This window comes from Nannospalax galili, unplaced genomic scaffold, assembly GCF_000622305.1.
Source record: "Nannospalax galili isolate Female #2095 unplaced genomic scaffold, S.galili_v1.0 scaffold206, whole genome shotgun sequence".
In the NCBI taxonomy this organism is placed as follows: Eukaryota; Metazoa; Chordata; class Mammalia; order Rodentia; family Spalacidae; genus Nannospalax; species Nannospalax galili.
In genome coordinates this window covers 8,047,644-8,053,604 of record NW_008358101.1, presented here as the reverse complement: position 1 = coordinate 8,053,604, position 5,961 = coordinate 8,047,644, and the positions used below count along the sequence as shown (strand labels likewise).

At 35.9% G+C, this 5,961-nt stretch overlaps 1 protein-coding gene across 35 annotated transcripts in view; it reads right to left on the bottom strand.

Moving 5' to 3' along the window:
• The window catches only part of Rims1 (regulating synaptic membrane exocytosis 1), a 486,359-nt gene that overhangs the window by 277,803 nt on the left and 202,595 nt on the right, over positions 1 to 5,961 (bottom strand). The gene's annotated exons all lie outside the window — the stretch shown is intronic.

The following is a 5,961-nucleotide window of genomic DNA, read 5'->3' as shown; positions in this document are numbered from 1 at the left end:
CCTCCTCCTCCTCCTCCTCCTCCTCCTCTTCTTCTTCTTCTTCTTCTTCTTCTTCTTCTTCTTCTTCTTCTTCTTCTTCTTCTTCTTCTTCTTCTTCTTCTTCTCTTCTTGTCTTTTTTGAGACAAGGTCTCCCTGTAGCCAAAGTTGGTCTGGCACTTGCAATGTAAATCAGGCTGGACTTGATCTCACAGAGATCCACCTGCCTTTGCCTCCCAAGTGTTAGGAATAAAGGTGTGCACACCGTGCCTGTTATTTTACAAAATCTTTATTATCCTTTCTATAGCATATTCAATAATACATCTTACTATTTCAACCTTCACTTTTTTATCAAAAACTGAAAATGGTGACTCGAGAGATGGCTCAGTGACAAAGAGTAATGGCTGCTTTTGCAGAGGAACTTGGTTCCGAGCACCCACATGGTGGCTCAAAGCTGTTCATAACTCCAGTTCTAGGTGATGGGCAATGAGTCAGTTCTTAAAACACACGTGTAAGTAAGAATTCACTCTGGAGCTAGAGAGATGGTTCAGTCAGTAAAATTATTGCCTTTGCAAACATGAGGACCTGAGTTCTAGCCCCAGAATCCACATAAATACCCAGGTGTTGGTGACTCCTGCCTGTAATCTAAGCACTGGGGACAGAGACAGGTGGATTTCAGGGATTTACTGGCCCACGATTCTAGCTGAATCAGGTTCAATGAGAGACTCTGTCTCAAAAAGTAACATGGAAAACAACTGAGAAAGATACCTAACATTGACCTCTGACCTTCACATGCACACACATACATACAAAGATGTATACAGACACTCATAGAAACACACAAAAGACTTCACAGTTTTCTGAATCACCTTACATAAGAATAATTCTTTTAGGATAAGCTCATAAAACTAAACAGAATACCTTCAGAAATCTAATCAACCAACTTGACTAATGAAAGTTCTCCTTTTGCTATGTCCTAAAATTTTACTGGTATATTTTTCTATATATATGCATATTTCTATATGACTATAAATATAGGATATCTTTGTAGGGTGAGTTTCTAAGAGAACTGTTAGAAAAATCTATCAATGCTTCTAGAAAAAGATATAGAAAACATGAAAGTAGGTCTCAAGAAAATTCTTACAATCATATTTTCAAATGAGTGAAGATTGTATGTTTTTTAGCATCTGCTTCATCACCTTATGGACTAAATATGGAAAACCAGAGGATCTTTCAAAATAATAATAAATATTTAATGCAATCATGCAAATAATTTGTTAAAAAATGGTTATGGAAAATGATTAAAATGGTCACGGTTCTTCTGAACTGCTTGCTTTTAACCCTGGGATGAGGAAAACTCCCTTACCAGGGGAAGTTTTCCATGTTGTTAAAAACTGGTCATCCAGTGCACACACAGCATAACCCCAAAATGGTTTTACTCAAGTGGTAAAGAAAAATGACATCGTGAAATTTGCAGGTAAGTGGATGGAACTAGAAACTCTTATACTAAGGAAAGTAACACAGACTCAGAACAACAAAAGACATGTTCTCCCTTGTTTGTGGAACTTATCACCAAATCCTTATATGCGAGTATATATCCTGATATACAAGCAGGAGCCAGGACAAAATAAAGAAACTGTGGAAATTAAGGGAAGAAAGGAGCCTGAGAGGGAGGGATAGTAGGAGACAGGTGTTACCAAGGGTGAAATGGATAAAATTGGGGTATTTAACTGGGAGGGGAAGAGGAAGTGTTATGAAAGGAACCACAGTGGTAAAGGAGCACAAGAGAGGGATGATCATAGAAGACAGTTATTACCTATAGGATAGTAGGAGACAGGTATTACCAAGGGTGAAATGGGGAAAATGGGGGTACTTTAATTGGGAAAGGAAGAGGGAGGATTAGATAGGAAGAGACAAGAGAGATAAATGATGCTTAGGTGGTATAAAAAAGAGGGAAATATATTAGCTCAAAACCCACTGAAAATACACATAAAATATCTCTAAATGAGTGCATCTGTATAACAAGAAACAGTGCCAGACAGGAGAAGCCTCTCTTCAAGTTGGTCAGGGTAGTCTAAGAACTCCCCAAATTACACAGCCCTTGATTATCTCCCAGAACTTGAAAGTAAGACCCTATTGCTGAAGGCAGTATATACTTCTAACAAAGGACTGGAGCAATGGAGCTGGAACTGACCTGGAAGCCTCCTCCCTGAAGACTAATTATCAGTTTTGGAGGACACTATGTAAACTGCTGAGGGAGAATATCAGTCAATGATACAACCCCCACTTTAAAGTCTAATAACCACAATAATGACTGTCACAGCAAACTATATTGGTGCAATAGTGCCACTTTTATCTTGGGGGCAATCAACAGCTAATTAACTGGACTTCCACTCAATGGGCAGGAACTCAGGTGTGGCACTGTACACATAGCCAAATACATTTGACTTGAGAGTTCATAGGTCTTAGATAAAACCCTAAGTCTGTCACATCCCAAGACAAATGTAATTTCTTACTATAAGCTAAATACAGACACGTATTTATAGACAAGTATGCCAGTCACCACTCATCAAAGAAGCTTCTTTTGCAACAGACAGAGACTATTATAGAGTTCCACAACTAGTCATACACAGAGAATTAAGTGTCTGTGAGATGCCTAACCCTATGTGCCACATCTACAATGGAACCTCTACACCTAAGGCTCATAGAATATAGTGGAACAAGGGACAGAGAGAATACTAACGCCTCTCTCAACTTTCATCAGCAAATCTTCCTCATGCAACAGAGGGCAATGAATACAAAGGCCAGAAGTGGCCAAAGTGTAAAGAATCAGATTCTACAGAGTATGGGTCCCTGGACAGTACTCCTATATTAAACTTCATCCATCAAGGGCTCAGGGACCATTGTAGAAGAGACAGCAGAAAGATTTAAGAGTCAGGGGAGGAGGTACGTGACAAGAAGGAAACAGTCTTACAGGCTCCTGGGTCCTTGGTCATATGAACTTACAGCAATGGTGACAGCATGTACAACACCCATGCAAACTCAATCAGACATAAACCAGCATAGAACTGGGGAAATGAGCAGAAGGCCACAACTTTCATGAGGAACTATTGGCAGCTGATCCCTGCTGGGTGAGGGAGAGCTGATCTTTAAGGAAGTGATGCTACACAGGCTGAACAGGCTCCAGTGGATGAACTCACACTGAGGGACCTCTGGGTACACAAACTTAACTCAACAGGCCTTAACATATGAAAAAATGCATGGCATCCTGTGCATGGGCTATGGGTGGGGTGCCAAGATAAAGAGGGGGAGCTAAATATGATTGAGATGCATTGTGTGAAATCCACTAAAATTCAATAAGATATTTTAAATCAGCAAAAACAAAAATAACAGCAACAGAAATTGGTCATCCCACAGAAAAGACCTTATGATATAATTTCACATGAATTTGCTACTGTCTCCCTTCAAGGTAAACTTCGCTTTTGTAAGTTTTTTTATTAAATAAAAACACACTTGTTTCATCAACTTAATATTTAATGTAATTTATAAAAATAAATACAAAATAATATTTAAGAGGCATCAGTTTGTTACCCCTAAACACAGTATCTCATTAATTATTACCTTGATATTAAAATGGTTTTATATATGAATTTAAGAAGATGTGCATCTACAGTTTTCAGTTTGAAAGAATTTTAAAAAGGTAGGGTTCTATTTTCAGAATAATGCTGAGTTTTAAAATAAAATATTCTTAATTTATAAAACCTGATACATAAGTTTGAAAATTTGATACACTAGAAATGTAACAAGTTCATTTTACTTACTATACTCATAATTCGATTCTGACTAAAAACAATACTGTTGGGAATTTATGAAAAACCACAATGGGATTGAATTTGGAGGATTCAGTTCTGCTGGTGTACTAGCAGAAAAGTGTTAATGTTATCAAGGGAGTTTAATCCTCTGCTACCAAAGAGAATAAAACAAAGATAAAATCAATTTAAACAGGCCATGGGGAATTTTTACAGTATCCCTATGTTTTAAGGTTAGAGGTGGGTTTTTGATGAAATAAAAAGTATAATCACAGATTTGCCAATGAGAGCATACATGTGTGCAAAGTCATTTCCTACATCAAACTGTAAAAGTGATGCCCGACTTGAAATGATTCAGTATGACAGCTATTTCTTTTAAGCAATTCACAGTCTTCAAAGTTATTATTAGATATGATTTATGTTAAAGATGTTTTAAAGAAAAATTGTGTTACAGTACAAATTATGATAATTAACATTTTACTTGACTTGATTAAGAAAACGTATATTAGACATCCTTAGCTTTTCTCTAATCTTTTAATCACATTTTGGGCACCCACAAACATATGTATATATACTGACAGAAACACAGATAAAAATAAAATGCATCTTAAAAACATTAAGTTATGTTCTCTCTATGACTGAGGACAAAGTCTAGCATCACTTTCCTTAGACCGAAAAGATAATTTACTGATCAGCCTCCACAGTGAAAAGGGTGTTCAGAAAAATTTTGACTGAGTACTTAAACATAAAGTAATTGATACGGGCATTCCATTCAAGTGAAGAAAATAACTTAAAAGGATTGCAGTTTACACTATTTCCACTCTATTTGGGGGCTGAGAACTACAGTCTACTTGCCTTCTCATTCCCCAAGCAACAATCATAAAGCTCAACAAGTCTAAATAACCTACCGTCACAGGGAGGCCTGTCAAGAAATAGCTGCAGTGAACACCAAGTTGGAACAACGCTATTATGATTATTTACTTACAATTTTATTCTATAAAGCAATTTAACTTCACAGTTCAAATGTTGACTCATTCAACATGATGCTATTTATGAAAAGCTAGGTGTATAATTCCAACAATTTTGTTTAAGAAAACGCATCATTGCGTTAAAGCAATGTCTTCTATAATGATTCCACAGTCACAATAGCACAGCAAACCATTTAGTGAAAACATATGGTCCCCTATAAAGTTTAACTTTATTTCTTTTTCATAGAAAAAACTGATGGCCATATATGAGCATAAAGTTGGAAAACACAGATTAATACTCAATTTAATGTCAAACTTGCTCATTATGCACTGCAGTATATCATTTACACTTGAAAGATATTAACAAAGGCAGATGAAATGATATATTGAATCCAAAATACTTGTTGTCTTGGTCTCATTTGGGGAAATGAATTTGCCCTAGGAAGTTGCAATTTAACCAATGGCAGTTATATAACATATACAAAGGAGAGGTCAACTGAAGAGTCTACCTGAATCCCATCTTCCCAAATACAAAGAGTCTCTGTGGTTTCTACAGTGTAAGAGCTAAAATAAATGTGACTTCATTAGAGAAGTGATTGCTATGCAAAAGAGAGAAGACAGGGACAAAATGTGGCTCAGCGTGACAATTCTGCCACTTTTCCCAATGAAAGATAACTTTTTATTTGACACATATTTGATTTGAATATGATCTTTTTTACACCAAGTTTATAGACTCTATGTCCTTCTGTAATGAAAATTTCAAATCACCTGCCTTTGTACCTAATGAGTGTTAGAACTTACTGTTCCTGGGAATAGATGAAATAATAATCAAAACCCAAAAACTAAGGACAAATGGACTAATAAATTATATTAAAATTCAGCTGGGATACAGAAGCAGGCAGATCTCTGTGAGACTGAGGCCAGCCTACTCTGCACATAGAGTTCCAGGCCAGCTGTGGCTATGGGGAGATTCCACCTCAAAAATATCAAAAAGAAAAAAAATATATATTAAAATCTCACTCTGTTCATGAACTTAATCCACCCATTCTTTATATATTAATGTAAAGTTCTCTCATTCTTATTCATTTCAGTTTCTTTTTGTTTGGTTTTTTTTTTTTTTTTTTTTTTTTTTTTTTTTTTAAAAAAAAAAAAAAAAAAAAAAAAAAAAAGAGGACGATAAATCTTTCACTGTGATATATCAAAATAA